This window comes from Rhincodon typus, chromosome 26, assembly GCF_021869965.1.
Source record: "Rhincodon typus isolate 14 chromosome 26, sRhiTyp1.1, whole genome shotgun sequence".
NCBI classification, from domain to species: Eukaryota; Metazoa; Chordata; class Chondrichthyes; order Orectolobiformes; family Rhincodontidae; genus Rhincodon; species Rhincodon typus.
The window spans coordinates 28,386,646-28,407,490 of NC_063357.1; the positions used below are offsets into that span (position 1 = coordinate 28,386,646).

Here is a 20,845-nt window from a genome sequence, read left to right on the forward strand (position 1 = left end):
TCAAGCTGAGTCCAGAATGACAAAATCTTTACCTAATTTAAAGGCAGAGGGAGATCAGGTAAATTAAAATTTGTGTCTGAATTCCATGTTTTGTTGATATTTCCTCAACAAGGTCATTCTCAATTGCAAAGATTACTCCCACTGTTTGGAGATTGGGTCATTGGCTTCTGAACAATCACTGGATGCTTTGTGAATGGTAAACAAAATACAGAGTTGACACACACAACATGATTTTGTGATTTGCTAATTAAAATTATGGCTAATGGTTTAAAAAGATAATAAAACATGTATTCGCCTAGGAGCAGATACCATTCCTGTAGAGAAATTTCTTCCAACTAAATGTTGTAAAGACTGAAGATATTGTCTGCGGTCCCCATTACTGGTCTTCTTGCCTCACCACGAATTTGTGACTTGTCTTTGGCAAAAATCTGAGGCCAAATCAGACTGCTCATAACCTTGGTATTATATCTGAGATGAGCTTCAGACTACAATATCTGTATCATCACCAAGACTACCCCTTCTGCCACTATAACAAAGCTAGATTCTTTCTCTGCATCAGCTCACCTCCTGTTGAGACCGTTATTGATGTCTTCATTACTTCTATAGATTGGGCTATTGCAATGATTTCCTGGCTGACTTCCTGCCTTCCACCTGCACTAAAGTTCAGCTCGTCCAAAACTTTGCTAGCAAATCCTAACTTGTCCAAGTTCTATTCACCCATTACCTCTGTACTTGTGAATCTACATTGGCACATGTCTTGGCCACATCTTAGTTGTGAAATTCTTGTCCATATTTTGAAAATCATTCATTTCTTCTCCTCCTTATGTTTATAACTCCTCCAGCCAATAATGATTGGCTCCTCCAGAATCCCTGATTTTAATCCTTTCACCATAAGCATGTAGGCCTTCAGCTATCTCAGCTCGAAGCTCTGAACTTTCTTCCTTAAATCTTTCTGAAGGTGTGTATATATACCTCTCTCTCTCTCGATTAAGATGCTCCTTAAAAGCTACATTTTTGATGAAGCTTTTGATCATAATTCTTAATATCTCCTTTTGTGGCTTGGTATTCAATTTGTTCTGTTTAACTACATTAAAAATGCTAAATAAATGCAAGTTGTTGTTGCTTTAGAACATTTTTTACCGTGTAACGTATTTTTGTACTTCTAACATAAATGTCAAAGAGGTTAAAACTGCAGGAATAGGATATCTGACACCTTATGCGCTTAACAGTAAATCAACCAGTTAGTAACCATTTTCACAAAACCCAGCAAATATTCTCTCTTTTTTTATAAAAAATAATTTCTTCGCACTTATTGATGCTGTCTCTCTGCTTTGCTTTGCTGTAGGGCAGTTTATAAAAGCATCTATTTCTCCACTTTATGTGTCAGCTTGATTCAGCGACAGCCTTCACATCTTTAAGTTAGAAGGATTTGAATGATCAAATCCCAATTTGAAACTTGAGCATTTCTTCCAGGTTGACACTTAAGTGCATTTTGAGGCACTTGGGGGAGGAGCCTGCTTTGAAATGAGATACTAAATTTAGACACCAACCATTCCAACAGGCATAAATGCTCGCTTGGCACAACATGTAAAAGCAGAGAGTTCTCGTGCTGTCCTGACAAACAATTTCACTTCACTCAACAGCAGCAAAATCAGACAGAATCAGATGGATTATCTTGCAATTAGCACAACCAGGTTAATAATACAATTGACAATCTTGCTAAATATCGAAAATTCAGAATAGGAATGAAAATGGTAGTTGGAGAAGCAAAAGGAGAACATGATAAGAGACTGGCAGTTAACATGATAGGGAATTTTCAGAAGAAGGGTCCAGACCCGAAATGTCAGCTTTCCTGCTCCTCTGATGCTGCCTGGCCTGCTGTGTTCTTCCAACTCTACACCTTGTTATCTCAGACTCCAGCATCGGCAGTTCCTACTATCTCTGAGGGAATGGAAAAGTGTTCTGTAGATACATGAATAGTAAAAGGAGGCCAAATAGAGACCAAAATAGAGATTTACAGATTGAAACAAGGCACATGGCAAAGGTACTAAATAAGCCTGTACTCCTTTCTTTATCGAAAAGAACGAATGATACCAAAGTCATAGCAAAAGAGGTGTTGGTTGAGACACTGCATAAACTAAAAAAAAAGAAAAAGTGCATGTATTAGACAGGCCACATCAAATCAGTTGCATCTCAGGGTATGGAGGGAAAAAGACCACAAGATTAAACCCAGAACTACAAATCACTCAGTTTAACTTGGTGGTGAGAAAGCTATTAGAAATTATTTTCTGGGACAAAATTAATAGTGACTTGTGAAAATGCAGATTAATTAAGGACACATTTGTCCTAAGTAAATTATGTTTAACGACCTTGCTTGAGTTTTGTGATGAGGTGACAGAGAGGGGTGATGAGGTTAGCATGGTTGATGTGGTATACACAAACGACTAAAAACTTTTTGATTAAGTGCGACATAATAGAATTGTCAGCAATTAAACAGAATAAAAGGGACAGTCACAGTATGGCTGTGAAGTTGGCCAAGTGGAAGGGAACAGACAGTTGTACTAAATGGTTGTTTCTCATACTGGAGAGGAATTTATCCCAGGGCTCCCCAGGAATTGGTTCTAGATTAATACTTTTCCTTACGTTGATTAATTGATGAGGCTTGGATATGCAGAACACAATTTCAAAATTTCAAAGATGTCACAAAACTTGAAACTATTGTGCACTGTGAAGAGGATGATGATAAGATTCCAAAAGGAAATGGAGATCTTGAAGAATAGGCCCACACATGAAATAGATGAATGCCAGTAAAGAAACGAAGTGAAACATTTTAATAGGAAGAATGAGGTGAGAAGATAAAATATGGGGAGGTAATGGCCTAGTGGTATTATCGCTGGACTGTTGACCCAGATAATGTTCTAAGGGCCCAGGTTCAAATCCCGCCACAGCAGATGGTGGAATTTGAATTCAATAAATATTTGGAATTAAGAAGCTAATGATGGCTGTGATTCTGTTGTCAATTGTTGTAAAAACCCATCTGGTTCACTAATGTCCTTTAGGAAAGGAAGCTACCATCTTTACCTGGTCTGGCCTACGTGTGACTCCAGACCCACAGCAATGTGGTTGACTCTGAACTGCCCTCTGGGCAATTAGGGATGGGCAATAAATGATGCCTCGCCAGCGATGCTCTCATCCCATGAATGAATAAAGGAAAATAAATTCTAAACAGAGTACAAGATCAGAGGGAACTAGAGTTGTATATGTTCAAATGGTTTCAGGTGGCAAGGCAGATTCAGAAAGAGCTGTATGGTATTTATAAAATGAATCATCAAGTGCCACATTGAGGTGGACTTTTATAAAACACTGTTTTGTCTCTAACCTCACTATTGTTTCCAAATCTGGGTATAAAGCCTTAGGAAGGAACTGAAGGCATGAGAGAGAACTCAAATAAAAATCATGAGAATGATTTCAGAGACAATGTACTTCAGTTATGTGAACTGATTGGAGAAGCTGGGACTGTTCTCCTGAAACAAGGCTGAGAAATAATTTGACAGAGATGTTCAAATTAGGTGGAGCCTGCACAGAGTGGACAAGGAGAAACTTTTCTTATTGGTGGAAGGAGGTCAAGAGCTAAAGGGCACCAATGTAAGGTAAATGACAAAAGAACCAAGGCAGCTTGTTTTTATGCAGCAAAGGTTGAAGATCTGAAATGCACTGTCTGATATGATGGAGAGCAGATTCAATGTGGCTTTAGAAAGAGAATTGGATAATTATCAATGATTGAAATACATATGCAGGGCTTTGGGAAAAGTTAAGAGACCAAGACTAGCTTAGTTGCCCTTGACTTGCTGTTTCATTTCCTCCATTGCAACTGACCACACCTTGAAAATAATCCATTAGCCATAAAGCACTTTAAGACACCCTGAGCTATTGAAGAGCACTATATAAATGCAAGACTTATTTGTTATTTGTGGGTCCTTGCAGAATGCAAATTATTTGTTGCATTTATTATAGCACAGTTACCGCATTTCAAAAATAATTCATTGCTCGTGAGAATGTTGTTTAAATGCAAGCTTTCTTTCTTTTGCTTCATTAGTATTTGTGGAAAACCTAGTACAAATATTTGTAATACCCCTCTGTTGTTTGCAAACTATAGTGAAAGGAGGAAAATACGTCTGAAAGAATCCAAAGACACTTTCAAACTTACATACTGCACAAGTTTTATGAAGAAGCAAGACCAGAAAGAGGACACTGATCATTACTTTCAGTATAATTAGATTTAGATTTTTGATTTAGATTTATTTAATATTATCACATGTACCTAGGTACAGTGAAAAGTGGAAAATGTCGCTACGTTCCAGTGCCATCTTGGATTACAGGATAAATTACTGAAGAAATTGTATAAATGGTAAATACTGAATAAATTAATATTACATTGATATTACTAATTAGTACGAATACTATAATATTATACTATAAATTATGAATCACATGCAAAATTATCAGCTTGGGAAAACGTTTCAGATGCATGAGCTTTAAGACAGACAACTTATTAAGCCATGAACTAACTGAAGATGGAAAAATGCCTGTGATTTTCCACATTTTGAATTATCAATCTCAGGCATATAGGCATGGGCGGTACAAAGTGCAAGGTGCCACTTTCTCTTGGCAAGAGAATTCTCACCTGGACTGCTCTCAAGTTTCTCAAAGCGTTGTTTTAGAGCCATATTATTAAAGGCTTGGCAGCAAGTGACAGATCTCCACATGCTTTAATAGAAATAGTGCTCAGTAACAGGACTAAAAAGGAGATTGAGAATTAAATATCCTAAAGAAGAGGAAATGTATGAGAATTTTGTATGACACCTGTGATGTGAAAAATACTGGAGTCCATTAAAAAGAAAATTCAACAACACTCGATGAGAATAATGATTTATATATTCCAGAAAATACATGTAAGATGCGTTTAGTTAAATAAATATATTGGAAATTTTAATAAAACAACAGATTTATAGATCAGTGAAATAGTAGATATATTTTCACCTTCAGAAAGCCTTTGACAAAGCCTTTCACAGGAAACATATGACCACAGTAAAAGCTTTCAAGATCCATCATGTAAATTGGATAATTAGCTGGCTTGATATAAGAACCAGAAGGTAGACATTGATATGTTACTAATTAGAAGTAGTGAGCAGTTTAGTCCCTTGCAAATGGTCCTATGGTCTTTTAGTGACCTTGATGGAAGTATGAAAGATACAATGTCTAATTTTATACATGATGATGAGCTGAAAGCAGAATATTTCAAGGTAAAAAATTGCTGAGAGCGACTTACACACTTAGCAACTGGTGTGATCAATATTAAATCTTAATGCTTGACAATGTTAGGCACATTAGGATTACACTGAATGCTAATGTTGAGTAGAAGCCATCAGGAAAATTATATTTTTGTGTTAATAAATCAGATAGTTGCTGTTTAAAGATTCACAATATCACACTGTATATATATCATATTTATCAAACTAAACACAATGACTCAGACGCTGGTGAGAAAATAATGGCATGTTAAATATGGACATCAATGTGTCATATGTGCCCTAAGGCCAACTGCTAACAGCTAATGGTTGCAGTAGAGTGCTGTCACTGGTTTTCTTTTCGATGTCAGGTCTAAGGGTAGAGTTGGTTAACTGTAGTATGGGATGTACCACTAGTAAGTTTTAATCAGAAGAGGCATTTGCTTAACAAGATGTAGTTTGTTGCCTGATAGCAATAGGATGAGTTACATGAGCTAGTTAGACATATTAAAAAACTATTGGGAGATGATGATGACAAATCTATCTCCAATGGAATCTTGAATCACTAAGTCATACAACTGTGTGTAACAGCCTTAGCAAATTTGAGTGAGTTGCAAGTTATGAATCACCACAAATTGTTAAGTTCTTTTATTATTATTCATTGGATGAGGGTGTTGCTGGCTAGACCAGCATTTATTGCCTATCCCTAATTGCCCAGAGGGCAGTTAAGAGTCAACCACATTGCTGTAGGCGTAGAGTCAGATGTAGGTCAGACCAGGTAAGGATGGCAGTTTCCTCCCCAAAAGGACATCAGTGAACCAGTTGGGTTTTTCCAGGCAATTGACAATGGAATCATGGTCATCATTAGACTTCAATCCCAGATTTTTATTGATTTCAAATTCCACACTACCTGGATTTACAGACCAGTGATACTATCACTAGGCCATTGCCTCCACTGAATGAGTTATTCCACATTAATCATTTAGTACATTTTTAACACACCATTAATTTCCAAACCACAAAAGCAGCAGTTAGTCATCAAAGTTCCCCATCAGCTTCAAAGCTGTGTTGCATTTGTGCTATTAAAAAAGAACTCTCCACAGAAAGCTAGGGCTAGTAATGTGATGCAAGGATCCTATTAACAATGAGATTTACGTGCCTACAATCTTACATAGCCCTTACTATCCTCCATTGTTGAGGAACTCTTAACAATGCACTTAGAAAATCATACTATGATCAAACAAAGTCAACATGCTCTACAAATTAAAATTTATGCTTGACAAATTTACTAGACTCTTCTGAGGATGTAATGAGCATGTTAAGGTTAAAGGAGAACCAGCAGATGCAGTATACTTGGATTTCCAAAAGGTATTCTGTGAGCTATCCCACAACAGGCTAATATAAAAAATAAGGGAATGAACAGTAGTGTGTGATATATTAACATGGATACATGATTGGTTGATGAACCTGAAGCAAAGAGTAGAGATAAAGTGAGCACTTTCAGGTTGCCTGTCTGTGACTAGTGGAATGCAACAGGAATGAGTGTTAGAATATCAATCGTTAACAATTGAGACTGTAACAAAAACGGAAATTATTGGAAAAACTCAGCAGGTTTGGCAGCATCTGAAGAGACAAAGCAGAGTTAACATTTTGGGTCCAGTGACCCTTCTTCAGAACATCTGAGACTGTTATATATCCAAGTTGGTTGCTGACACAAAGCTAAGTGGAATTGTAAGCTGTGAGGAGGACAGAGAAGCAACTGTATATGTGCCAGGTGGAATTTAAAAGGACGAAGTGTGAGATTGCTCATTTTGGTAGTGAAAACGGAGGAGCAGAATAATTTTTAAAAGGCATGAAACTTCTGAACATTGAGACTTGTAAAGACACTTAAATGCACTCATGAAAAGCACACAGTAAGTCAGCATGCAACAAAGGAGGTGAATGGCATGTTGACTTTCATTGCAAGTGGCTTGCAGTACCAGAGTTAGGAAGTATGACAGCGATTATACAGGGATTTGGTGAGACCACACGAGGAGTACAGCATAGAGTTTTGGCATCAATATTTTAAGGAAGGATTTTTGCAATGGAGATGATACAGCAAAAATCGATTATACAACAGATTGGCTACTGGGTTAAAGGTTTATATTAGGATGAGAGGGAGATAAGTCAGGAAGTTTAGATGAATATGAAGTATTTCATTGAAAGCTCAACAGGCTAGACACAGTGGTTGTTTCGTCTGGTTGGAAATCTAGTTGTGAGTCTTTATGGGTTGGGGACACACCATTGTGAGTATATTTAAGACAAAAATAGAGATATTAACTCCCTTAAGAAATTAAAGAATATAGGGAGCAGATAGCAATATGGAGCTGAGGAAGAAGATCCACCTTATTCATACCGAATGGTGAGGCAGGCTTGTATAGCTGTATCGTCTAATACTGATCTTATTTCTTACATTCTTTGCTCTAAGAACGACCCTAGTTTCTCTCACTCCTCCACAAGATGGAAACCTGTAAGCAAATCTCTTCTGCACTTTCTCTAACCCCTCTTGAGATGACCTGCTCTAGCAAATTCTAGGCCAATGATTAAGTTATATCTTGGGAAGTAACAATGCAATTCTTTAGGAGGCTTCCCCTTCCCGCAGTCCCACTGGCTGGTGATGTACAGGTGACACAGCATGGACAGTAGTGTAAGGGGTTGCAACCTTCATTTAGCCAAAAACAGTTTCTTCTTGGGTCTGACAATGAGGTATCAGTACTACCTTCAGGTCTGCTGATTCGGTGCACTGAACTTGTATTGTGATACAAAATAGCATCATAGCGTGATCATGCTGATGAACAGCATGAGCTCAGAATCAAAGTCAGAAACTGGAAGCCTTTAGTGATAAAACAAACAGTGTGTGTCAAATCGAATTTTATTTGAAATTTCTGCATGTGAAAGTAAGATTTTCAAGTGAATGAATCTCCCCACTGTTCGTCAGAAATGTATCCCTCACACATGCATTATAATTATGTATAATTAAGGGAAGAGTCAGAATAGAAGCTTTATAAAATGTTTGATTTAGAAGAGAGAGCACATTGATGAATTTTCTGTTCTACAATGCTAAGATGGCAAAACTAAGGAGCTGTGGCTGAGTCTGCATTGACTCCTGGGATTTCTTGCAATCACATAATTTATGTATTTGGGGTAAGCTCTTCACCCATATTGGATTTGATGCTGTGACATTGATAAACTCAATGGCTATGAGAAGTCGCTTAGATGAACAATGCTTGGCTACAAGGAAATGGGAATAAAATCACTTCCCAAGAGGATTTAAATTTATTTTTAATCCTTTACAAAGGGACTGGGTAACAAAGAAAAATACATTGCAAAAATAATAGCGCTGATTGAAAATAGTCTGTGGCCAAATGGTGCACAGTACAACATCTGATCTTCCCATTTCATAGGAAAGGAACAGGTTATAAGAAAATGAAATAAAAGATATTAAGAGATAACAAGGTGTACAGCTGGACGAACACAGCAGGCCAAGCAGCATCAGAGGAGCAGGAAGACTGACATTTCTGAAGAAGGGTCTAGGCCTGAAACGTCAGCTTTCCTGCACCTCTGATGCTGCTTGGCCTGCTGTGTTCATCCAGCTCTACACCTTGTTATCTCAGATTCTCCAGCATCTGCAGTTCCTACTATCTCTAAAAGATATTAAGGTCAGCTTATCACCCTTTGAGATTGCTCCAGAATTCATCCTTTTTCCCTAACCTCAGCAGCCTTGCTCACTGCCACCACTCACCATTTGACTGCATTTAGAGTTTGTAGAGTCATAAAGGTTTGCAGCATGGAAACAAGCCCTTCGGCCCAACTTGTACATGCTGCCCAGTTTTCACAATTAATCTCGTCCCATTTGCCTGAGTTTGGTCCATATCCCTCCAAACCTATCCCATCCATATTCCTGTCCAAATGTTTCTTAAGTGACAAAAGTGTACTTGCCTCCACCACTTCCTCTGGCAGCCTATTCCAGACACTCCCACCCTCTGTGTGAAATTGCCCCTCTGGAATTTTTTGTATCTCTCCCCTCAAATCTAGTTTTATTAGAAAAATAGAATCCCTACGGTGTGGGACCATCGAGTCCACATCGACATTCTGAAGAGCATTCTACTCAGACCCAGCCCCCGCTAACCTATCCATGTATTTCACATGGCAAATCCACCTAGCTTGCACTTCCCTAGACACTGTGGGTAATTTAGCATGGTCAATCTACCTAACCTGCACATCTTTGGACTGTGGGGGGAATCCAGAGCACCTGGAGGAAACCCACACAGACAGGGGGAGAATGTGCAAACTCCACACAGTCGCCTAAGGGTGGAATCCAACCTGGGGCCCTGGTGCTGTGAGGCAGCAGTGCTAACCACTGAGTCACCGTGCCACACTCAAGCTGCTTCTCTCCCACAGTCAGTGCTGAGCAAGCAGGAGAGAGAAGCCACCTCTGATTGTATGATCAGCTCTTTATTGATTCGGACTGCACGGTGGTGAGGCTGGGGGGAGTTTTTCCCTGATTTCCCTGATTTTGCCAGGCAGTTTCGGGGTTTCTGTGAATATGGACCTGCCCAGCACCCCTGTGTATTTTAGGCATTGTTTCACATGTATAATGTATTTGGATGATGAAAGAGCACATCCAGTTTATTTGTAAATTCCCTCCTCCAATTTCAAGGTGAAAGCCTGGAGGCAGATTTTCCTGTGACCAAACCCATTTGATTGATATCAGAATTAATAACAATATTTGGAGCTCTGTTCTAGGTCTTGTATGAATTGCAAATGAATAAAGGCATGCCTTTATTTATGAACTTGGGATATTCCAATTCACTTCATAGTCTATGAAATACTTTTCAAATGCATTCTTTTTTCTCTTTTATTCATTCATCTTAAATGGGCATTGTTGGCAAGGCCAACATCTACTACTCATCCCTGGAGAGCGTGATGATGATCTGCCTTCTTGATCTGCAACAGCCCTTGGCTGTAGGTGTACCCAGGATGCTATGAGGAAGGGAGGACCAGGATTTTAACCCAGCAACAGTAAAGGAACAGTAATATAATTCCAAGTCTGGATGCTGTCTGAATTCATTGGAAACAAGCGGGTAGTGCTGTGTTTCCACGGATCTGTTGACCTTGTACTTCTAGCTGGTGCTGTTCAAGGTGCTGTTGAAGGAGTCTTGATGAGTTGCTGAAGGGCATCTTGTACATGATACACACCGCTGCCTCTGTTCATTGGTGGTAACCAGGGTGCCAACTGCGTGGGCTGCTTTGGAATGGAAGGTGCCAAGCCTTCTTAATATTGTTGGCATTGCATTCATTCCGATAAGTGAAGAACGCTCCATTACATTGACTTTTTTTCTTTTAAATGGTAGACAGGCTTTGGGGAGGTAGGTGATGAGTTGCTCACTGCAGGATCCCTAGCATCTGAGCAGCTCGAAATTCTCTATTGTTATTGTAATCCCGAACTAAAATGGCAGGCATGTTATTGCGACCTGTCAGGTACGATTGAATGGTGGAGCAGACTTGATGGGCCGAATGGCATAATTCTGCTCCTATGTCTCATGGTCTAAGCCTGAATGTTGTCCAAGACTTGTTGCATAATGACCTGGACTGCTTCAGTGTTTAAGGATGGTGCTGAACATTATCAGTGAACAATCCTACTTCTGACCATGCATTGGAGTGAATTTTATTGATGGAGCAGCTAAAGATAGTTGGGCCTAAAGCACTACCTTGACAAACTCCTTCAATGATTTTCTAGAACTGACATATTTTGCCTGAACAACCATATACATGGTGTTAAGTATAACTCAAACCAGGGGAGAGTTTTCCCCTGATTCCAATTTATTTTGACTTTACTTGGGAACTGCTATTGCTGAATCTGTAAAACAATCAGTGCAGAACCAGTCTCCACAAACAGCAATGAGTGACCAGTTCATGTGTATCAGTAATATTGTTTAGGAGATAAGTATTGGTCAGAACACCCTGAATACTTCCTTGTTCTTCTCTGAATCGGGTGATGGGTTCTTTACGCATCCACCTGAGGGAGCAGGCAGGGCCTTGTTTTAAGATCTCCAAAATGTGCCATCTGCAACAGGTTTTCACTACTGCCTTGATTATGTATTCAGGCTATTGGTGTGGGTAGGATAGGGGGCCAGGTCTCTCAGCAGATACAGCCTTGATGCTAGAGCCACAGGGCATCCAATTAGGAGCCAAACCATTAACCCTCAGCCCCACCACATGAACCTGTAAGGAGGATGAGGCCTCCAACTTTTAAACTGCGGCCTCCCCATGTAATGTAGAGCCAGCTGCCACATCATCCCCACCCCCCACCCCCACCCCCACCCCCACCCCCACCCCCACCATCACCCACTCCCACCGCAGATAGAAAACCAGCAGTGCCAGGAGGAGGCCTTTACCTGGACACTTCAGGGCCTGAACCAGCCTCAAGAGGGGAAGGCCATCCACGATCTAATTGACAGGAGCTGCGGTAGTGACAGGCTCTCCATGCCACCTCCAGCTTTTCTCCCAATTCTTTAGCCTCCTTAAGGCCTTGCAATCCATTTTGTAAGTGAGGTGGAGGTGGAGGGGACTGGGGCGGGTGTTGGGAGGTGGGGCACTGGGAACTAAATTCTACCCAGAGTTTCTGTTTCAGATCAATGACCTTTCTTCAGAACTGGTTGAGAGGCCAAACAGGTTTTCGGCAAGTCAGGGACGGAAGGGGACAGTAATAAAGAACAACAGGGAAGATTCTTTAACCAAGAGGTTGAGTGGCAGGAGTTACTAAATGAGAAAAGAAATGATGGTGAGAGATAAAAAGGCAGATGGTATGAATTTGGAGAGATGCAACTGTGCAGAGTGAAGGTGCTTGTGGTGCAGTTGTTGGGCCCCTACCTCTGAGCCTGGAGGCCTGAGTTCCAGTCCCACCTGCTTCCAGACGTATATAACAATAACTTTGCACAGGTTGTACGTTGTCAAACGTGTACCTCAAGGATCTGTTTTGGGGCCACTGCTGTTTGTCATTTTTATAAATGACCTGGATGAGGGCGTAGAAGGATGGGTTAGTAAATTTGCGGATGACACCAAAGTCGGTGGAGTTGTGGATAGTGCAGAAGGATGTTGCAGGTTACAGAGGGACTTAGATAAGCTGCAGAGCTGGGCTGAGAGTTGGCAAATGGAGTTTAATGCGGAAAAGTGTGAGGTGATTCACTTTGGAAGGAGTAACAGGAATACAGAGTACTGGGCTAATGGTAAGATTCTTGGTAGTGTGGATGAGCAGAGAGATCTCGGTGTCCATGTGCATAGATCACTGAAAGTTGCCACCCAGGTTGATAGTGTTGTTAAGAAGGCGTACGGTATGTTAGGTTTTATTGGTAGAGGGACTGAGTTTTGGAGCCATGAGGTCATGTTGCAGCTGTACAAAACTCTGGTACGGCCGCACTTGGAGTATTGCGTACAGTTCTGGTCGCCGCATTGTAAGAAGGATGTGGAAGCATTGGAAAGGGTGCAGAGGAGATTTACCAGGATGTTGCCTGGTATGGAGGGGAGGTCTTATGAGGAAAGGCTGAGGGACTTGAGGCTGTTTTCGTTAGAGAGAAGAAGGTTAAGAGTTGACTTAATAGAGACATACAAGATGATCAGAGGATTAGATAGTGTGGACAGTGGGAGCCTTTTTCCTCGGATGGTGATGGCTAGCACGAGGGGACATAGCTTTAAAATAAGGGGTGATAGATATAGGACAGATGTCAGAGGTAGGTTCTTTACTCAGAGAGTAGTAAGGACGTGGAATGCCCTGCCTGCAAAAGTAGTAGACTCGCCAACTTTAAGGGCATTTAAATGGTCATTGGATAAACATACGGATGATAATGGAATAGTTTAGGTTAGATGGGCTTCAGATTGGTTTCACAGGTCGGCGCAACATCGAGGGCCGAAGGGCCTGTACTGTGCTGTAATGTTCTATGTCCTATGTTCTATGTTCTAACTGGCTTGCCATAGTCATGTGACCTCTACCAATGTAATAACTTGACTTCACGTTAGCTTGCAGCAGCAATTAAACACATGAAATGGAACAATATTCAGAGAAGTAAAGCCACAGAAAATGGGTGCAAAACCAGAATCATTAACAGCACTTATCATCCAGAAAAATGGGAGCAATCATGATCTGAAGTTGTTGAACTCAATATTGAGACTGCCAAGCTGTAAAGTAGTTAACTGAAAGTTGAAGCGTTCTTCCTAAAAGTGCCTGATCTGCTGAGTATTTCTGGCATTTTCTGTTTAATTTCATGTTTGCCAGCCCTTCTGAAACTGAAGCATTTCTTTCAGCCCCCACGTGAAGAAAGGTTACTGTGAAACAGGAACCTAGCTAAGAATCAATCCCAGTAGCCAGGAACATTCCTGCAGCGAACACATAATCTCAGCCAAATGGGAAGGAACAGAAACCATTTAAAAATGCAAGGATTACAAAATATTAGGACGTTAATGCCCTTGGAAAGCAGGAAGGACACTCATTCTCATATTTCATATTCAATTTCATTCCCATTCCCATTGTACATGGATTTTTAGCTAAGCTTTTGAGAAGGTCCCATATTGTAGATAGTGAGGAAGACAGCTGTAGATTATGGGATAAGTGGGCAGAAAAGTGACAAATGGAGAAGTGTGAAGTAATACATTTGGGGAAGCAAATGGGGCAAGGCAATGCACACAAAATTGTACAACACTGAGAACTGTAAAGGAGCAGAGCGATCTTGGTGGACTGCAAGTCTACAGATCCCTGAAGTTGACAAGAAAGGCATACAAGATGATGGAAAAACACTTTTTATTAGCCAAATCATATGACACAAGAGCAGGGAAGTTACACTCAAACAGTAAAAAGAAGAAACTCTCATTACATTTTAAAATTAATGAATTGCTGTAATTTAGAGAGTTATGGACTAACAGCTGGGAAGTGGGATTGGGTTGGATGACACCTTTTTGGTTGGCATAGACACAATGGGCTGAATGGCTTCTTTCCCTGTCGTAAATTTCAGTTTCTCTGTTTCTTTATTTCCAACATGTCTGGGCACAGTGATGTAGAAGCTCTCTGATAGATGCTACACAGGCCAGTTGAGAATGTACTGTGATTTCAACATTAACAATGCCTGCAATTTGCAAAGAAGGAGCCTAATTTAGCTTTCTGACAAATGGTCAAGATCTGAGGTCAAGATCCCTTTGCTATATATTTCCTGAATTTGGAGGATGGCCAAATCTTTTTGAGCAGAGATCAAAAGCATTTCACACAACCTAACTAAAAGGTGCCTGAATACACATAATTCAAAAAATATTTGACACAAAAACACCCTAAATATTTTATACCATGCTAATAATATCAATGCCAACATTTTATTTGCTAACCAACTAGTTAACCCAGATATTATACAGAGCTAAGGGATGTCCTTATTGTTCCGTCTAAGACAGTCAAGAGTTTAGGATAGATAAATATATTTTTGTAGTAATTACTTTATTTCCAGTAGGTTTTCATTCATATGTTTCCCAGAGAGATATGGAAATATAATTGCTGCTATTACGTAATGTTTGGAGATAAAGAGATTGAACAACAAATTTAAAGTTAGCATAACAATATCACAGGCCCCTATGAAAAGAGCTGCAGTATTTAGTAAAACAGTGAGACTTTTGCTTTGGCCCTAACTGTTACTGTATGTATCTTTGCATTTGTGCAACATTCCTCTTACTCCTGTCTGAGGTGCCAGTTTTTTTTTGGAATAAAGCACTCAACTAGGCCATGTTTACTCTCTCATGTGGATAACTAAGACCCCATGGTACGTTTACCTCTCAAGGCCCATTACTAAAAAATAGATTTTCTGGTCATTTTGACAGTGCTGCTAATAAGACCACTGCTGTGTACAATTTAGCTGCAGTCTTTCCTACATGACGGCATTGTCTGCTCTTCAAAAGTACTTCATTGTTTGTGAGCTTAATGTAGGATGTCCTAGGGTTTGAAAGGTGATATATAAATGCAAGTTTTTTTTGCATCTCCTCAGTAGATTGTCTTCACAGTTGCAGATGCGAATAACTCAGGAGGTGAAAGTCACCTTCCAATTGACATCAATCATGTGCTTTTATTTAAAATTCCTTGCCTTTCTTGAGTTGGTAAATACAGCACTTGGGAGTTAAGGATTGAGGTGAGGCAGTGACAGGAGAATTGCAGCCCTGAACAACATACCTTTGTGAGTACAGAGATATTTGACAGAAATATCCGAATGCATCAAAACAAAACATTCTATAAAAGAACAGTTAGTGCTTGAGAAAGAAGGACAACATTTCAGTCACAGCATCTCTTCTGCTTTTAGATCAGTTTTTCAAAATCACAAAATATTTACATTTTATGTTTTTCTTTAAGGGAATAGCTAATTATCTTCTTTTACTTTACACAAGAAAATTAAATATGCATTTAATTTGCTGCCATTTTCCAATACAATGCTTAGCACAATGAGGTAAAATAAATCAATATTGAAACTGCAGAAAATAAACTGTTACCACATCCATTAGAAATATGATAGGGTGAGATCTTGTTTCCATACTACTCAAGAGGGACATTCTCTGAGGAGAGTATTAAGTAAGTTATTACCGGTATAATACATGTCTGACTCAACTACTGATCACTGCTTCCATTTGGTGAATTTATGTCTAAATCAGCAGCTCCACACAAAATACTGTAAATGCCAATTTTCAGATTATATAACACAATCAGTTCCATGGAGCCCTGAGGTTAAGGGACACACAGGCAGGGTCACTACTCCAAATACAGCCACTATCAGGAACAATTTGAACTCCTAGTTTAAAATATGACTGATCTGTGCAGAAGTAGCTGGTTCAACAGGGAGGACCCACTGCAGGTGGCCTCAGGAACACTCAGAGTTAGAGAAGTGACCTCTGCTGAAAAAAGTAAATGTATAAAAGTCAGGGAGGGACAGATTTGGACTCCTAACATGAAAAAAGCATCTGTCAGCATGCTTTTCTGACGGTCCTACAATGTCAACCGGATCAGGTAGGAGACGTAAACCATCAATATTGCTCCAGTAGGAAGCTTATATAATTTGGGAAGAGAGTGGAGAAAAAGAATATAAATGCTACATAACTACTCATTCCAGGAACGTTGATAAATTGCTAAGCAATACACCTAAATCATAGATTCCCAACAGTGTGGAAGCAGCCCATCAAGTTCACACCAATCCTCAAAAGAGTATCCCATCCAGACCCATTCCCGGTAAACCTACATTTCCCATGGCTAACCCACCTAGCCTGGACATCCCTGGACACTATAGCATGGTCAATTCACTTAACCCGCACATCTTTGGACACAATAGCATGGCCAATTCACCTAAACTGCACATGTTTGGACTATGGGAGGAAACCAAGCACCCGGTGGAAACCCACACAGACACGGGGAGAATGTGCAAACTCCATACAGACAGTCACCCTAAGGTGGAACTGAAACTGGGTCTCTAGCACTGTGAAACAGCAGTGCTAATCACTGAGCCACCATGCTGCCCAAATCTACACTGAAACAGCGCTTCTGTATTTTGGAAATGTGAGACTGTTATATTACATAAATCTGAAAGTTTACTGACTAACAACCCGAATAAGCCAATTGCCTTATGAGGAAAGGGTGGAAGGGCTAGGCATATATCCTCTGAAGTTTAGAAGAGTCAGAGGTGACTTAATTGAAACATGTAAGACCCTGATGGACTTAACCAGGTGGATGTTGAAAGGATATTTCCTCTTGTGGGACAATCTAGAACTAGGGGCCATAATTTAAAAACAAGGGGTGCCCATTTAAAACAGAGATGACAAAATATTATTTTCACTCAGGAGGTTGTGGGTCTTTGAAATTCATTTCCTCAAAGACTGTGGATGCAGTATCTTTGAGTATTTTTATGACAGAGGTAGCTAGGTTCTTGATTATCAAGGACATGAATGGTTTTTGGGAATATGCATTAATGTAGAGTTGAGGTTAAAATCAAATTTGCCGAGATCTTATTGAATGGTAGAGCAGGCTCAAAGGGCCGACCGGCCAACTCTTGTTCCTTGTTCCTACGGCAGTCAGGCGTATTACTGCAGAAAGCCACCCAATTGTATTGTACAAATTTCCCACAGGTTCACATTGAAACTACTGCAGGTTTCTTTTCCCTCCAGAGTTAGAAATGATTTTGGGGCTGGATGGGATGGTCAAGTAGAGGTCATCCATTACCTGGTGGACCATCAGAGGAGGTGAAAGCACCAAATGCAGCTAACCTAAGCACAGAAGATCAGGCCATTGTTGGGTCCAGAATCAAATGGAATGCACGCCTGTGCAGGAAAAAGGTCAATGAACTTGTGTACTCCACAGGGTAAGTACAAACATCTTCTCTCCACAGATATTGCCATACCTGCTGAGTTTTTCCAGCAGTTTCTGATTTTGTTCCACTATCTTCATTCTTTACCTCACACTCACCATAAATCCACCATTGCGTACAAATCTGAACAGCAAATGTTCAAGCATTACCAACCTCACTACTGGATGAGGCATCACAATTCAGTGGCTCTCACCCACCTCATCTTTAAAAACAGGGAGGGCCCTTCAAAAGTATAGTGTGCATAGGAGGTGCTTAAAAAAGAAATTAGGAGGGTAAAAATAGGAATAAGGAAAACCCCAAGTCATTTTATAAGTTTATCAAGAGCAAGAAAATTACTAGGGAAAGAGTGGGGCCTATTAGAGTCCAAAAGGGCAATTTGTGCATGGTGCCAGAGGAGATGAGTGAGCTCTTAAATTAATATTTCTCATCTGTATTCACAAAAGGAGATAGGTATTGTAGCCAGGGATTTCAGTTAGGATAGTAAATTTCTAGAGTGTGATAGGATTAATAAGGATGTTTTAGCAGGCATAAAGGTGCATAATGTAGATAAATGTGAAGTCGTCCATTTTGGTAGGAGTAATAGTAAAAAGGATTATTACTTGAATGGTAAAAAGTTGCAGCATGCTGCAATGCAGAGGGACCTGGGTGTCCTTGTGCATAAATCACAGAAGGTAGGTTTGCAGGTACAACAAGTAATTAGAGATAGTAGGGACTGCAGATGCTGGAGAATCCGAGACAACAGGGTGCAGAGCTGGATGAACACAGCAGGCCAAGCAGCATCATAGGAGCAGAAAGGCTGACGTTTCCGGCCTAGACCCTTCATCAGAAAATGGTCGAAGAGATTACGAGAGAGTTGCAGTGGGAGAGAGATCCCCTGAGGTTTGTCCAGAGGGAGGAGAGTAACTTCTTCAGGGTAGGCATCCTTAGAAGAGGCTTCGCAGTGGGCTTAAAATTGAATCAGAGATAGTAGGAACTGCAGATGCTGGAGATTCCGAGACAACAAGGTGCAGAGCTGGATGAACACAGCAGGCCAGGCAGCATCATAGGGGCAGAAAGGCTGACGTTCAGATAATTTTCTGATGATGGGTCTAGGCCCGAAACGTCTGCCTTTCTGCTCCTATGATGTTGCTTGGCCTGCTGTGTTCATCCAGCTCTGCAACAAGTAATTAGGAAGCCAAATGGAATTTTGTCCTTCATTGCTAAAGGGATTGAGATTAAAAGCAGAGAGGTTATGTTGCAGCTGTACAAGGTGCTGGTGAGGCCACACCTGGAGTACTGTGTGCAGTTTTGGTCTCCTTACTTGAGAAAGGATGTACTGGCACTGGAGGGGGTGCAAAGGAGATTCACTAGCTTGATTCCGGAGTTGAGGGGGTTGGCTTATGAGGAGAGACTGAGTAGATTGGGATTATATTCATTGGAATTCAGAAGATTGAGGGGGGATCTTATAGAAACATATAAAATTATGAAGGGAATAGATAAGATAGAAGTAGAGAGGATGTTTCCACTGGCAGGTGAAACTAGGACAAGAGGGCATAGCCTCAAAATTAGAGGGAGCAGATTTAGGACTGAATTGAGAAGGAACTTCTTCACCCAGAGGGTTGTTAATCTATGGAATTCCTTGCCCAGTGAAGTAGTTGACGCTACTTCAGTAAACGTTTTTAAAGATATGGTAGATATTTTTTTGAACAATAAAAGGAATTAAGGGATACGGTGAGAACGTGGGTAAGTGGATCTGAGTCCACAAAAAGATCAGCCATGATCTTATTGAATGGCGGAGCAGGCTCGAAGGGCTGGATGGCCTACTCCTGCCCCTAGCTCTTATGTTCTTGTATATCTCCAGGATCTGATGGATTGTATCCCAGGCTGCTATGGGAGGCAAGGGAGGAGGTCGCTAGGCCCTGGCATATATATTTAATACTTCGCTGGCCACAGATAAAATGCCAGATGACTGGACAAAAGCTAATGTATTTCCTTTGTTCAAGGAGAGCACAGATAGGCCAGGTCATTACAGACCAGTTAGTCTGATGTGAGTGGTAGGGAAATTATTGGAAAAAAATCTGACAGGCAGGCTTATTCAACACTTGGAAAGGCAGGTATTGATCAGAGATAGTCAACACAGATTTGTTAAAGGGAGTAGTAGTTTTGTGGAGTACCTACGCTCGGTTCGCGACAAACGTCAACACCTCCCAGTCGCGAACCACTTCAACTCACCCTCCCACTCCTTGGACGACATGTCCATCCTGGGCCTCCTCCAGTGTCACAATGATGCCACCCAGAAACTGAAGGAACAGCACCTCATATTCCGCCTTGGAACCCTACAACCCAATGGTCTCAATGTGGACTTTACCAGTTTCAAAATCTCTCCACCCTGACCTCATCCCAAGACCAGACCCCCTCTCATCCCCGCCTCCTTGACCTGTCCATCTTCCCTCCCACCTACCTGCTCCGCCCACCTCATTGACCAACGCCTACCCCCACTTCCTACCTACACTCACCTTTACTAGCTTCATCCCCGCCTCCTTGACCTGTCTGTCTTCTCTCCCACCTATCTGCTCCACTATCCACCTTCTATCACCGTCCCCCCTCTCTCTATTTACTTCAGAGGCCCCTCCCCCTCCGCCATTTCTGAAGAAGGGTCCAGACCCGAAACGTCAGCTTTCCTGCTCCTCTGATGCTGCCTGGCCTGCTGTGTTCCTCCAGCTCCACGCCTTGTTATCTTTGTTAGAGGAAGATTCTGACTAATTTAGTCAAGTTTTTTGAAAAGCTTACTAATTATATTAATGAAGGTTTATATTGACTTCAGTAGGGCCTTTGACAAGATCCCCCATGGAAGGCTGGATGAAAAGATAAGAGCCCTTGGGATCCAAGGCAAGTTGGCATACTGGATCCAAAACTAGCTTGCAAATAGGAGGCAATGGGTGAAGCTAGAGAACTGTTTTTGTAATTAGAAGCCTGTGACCAGCAATGTATCACAGGGGCTGGTGCTGAGACTCTTGCTGTTTGTTACGTACATTAACAACTTGGATATGAATGTAAAACATATAATTAGTAAGTTTGCAGATGATACAAAAATTGGTGGTACTGTTGGTAGTGAGGAGGATGTTCTCGGGCTGCAGTCTGATATTGTTCAGCTGGCAAATTGGACAG

At 40.9% G+C, this 20,845-nt stretch overlaps 1 protein-coding gene across 2 annotated transcripts in view; it reads right to left on the reverse strand.

The window, feature by feature from the left end:
- LOC109913705 (calcium-binding protein 8) overlaps nucleotides 1-20,845 on the reverse strand; it is a 315,322-nt gene that overhangs the window by 10,257 nt on the left and 284,220 nt on the right. The window lies entirely within an intron of this gene.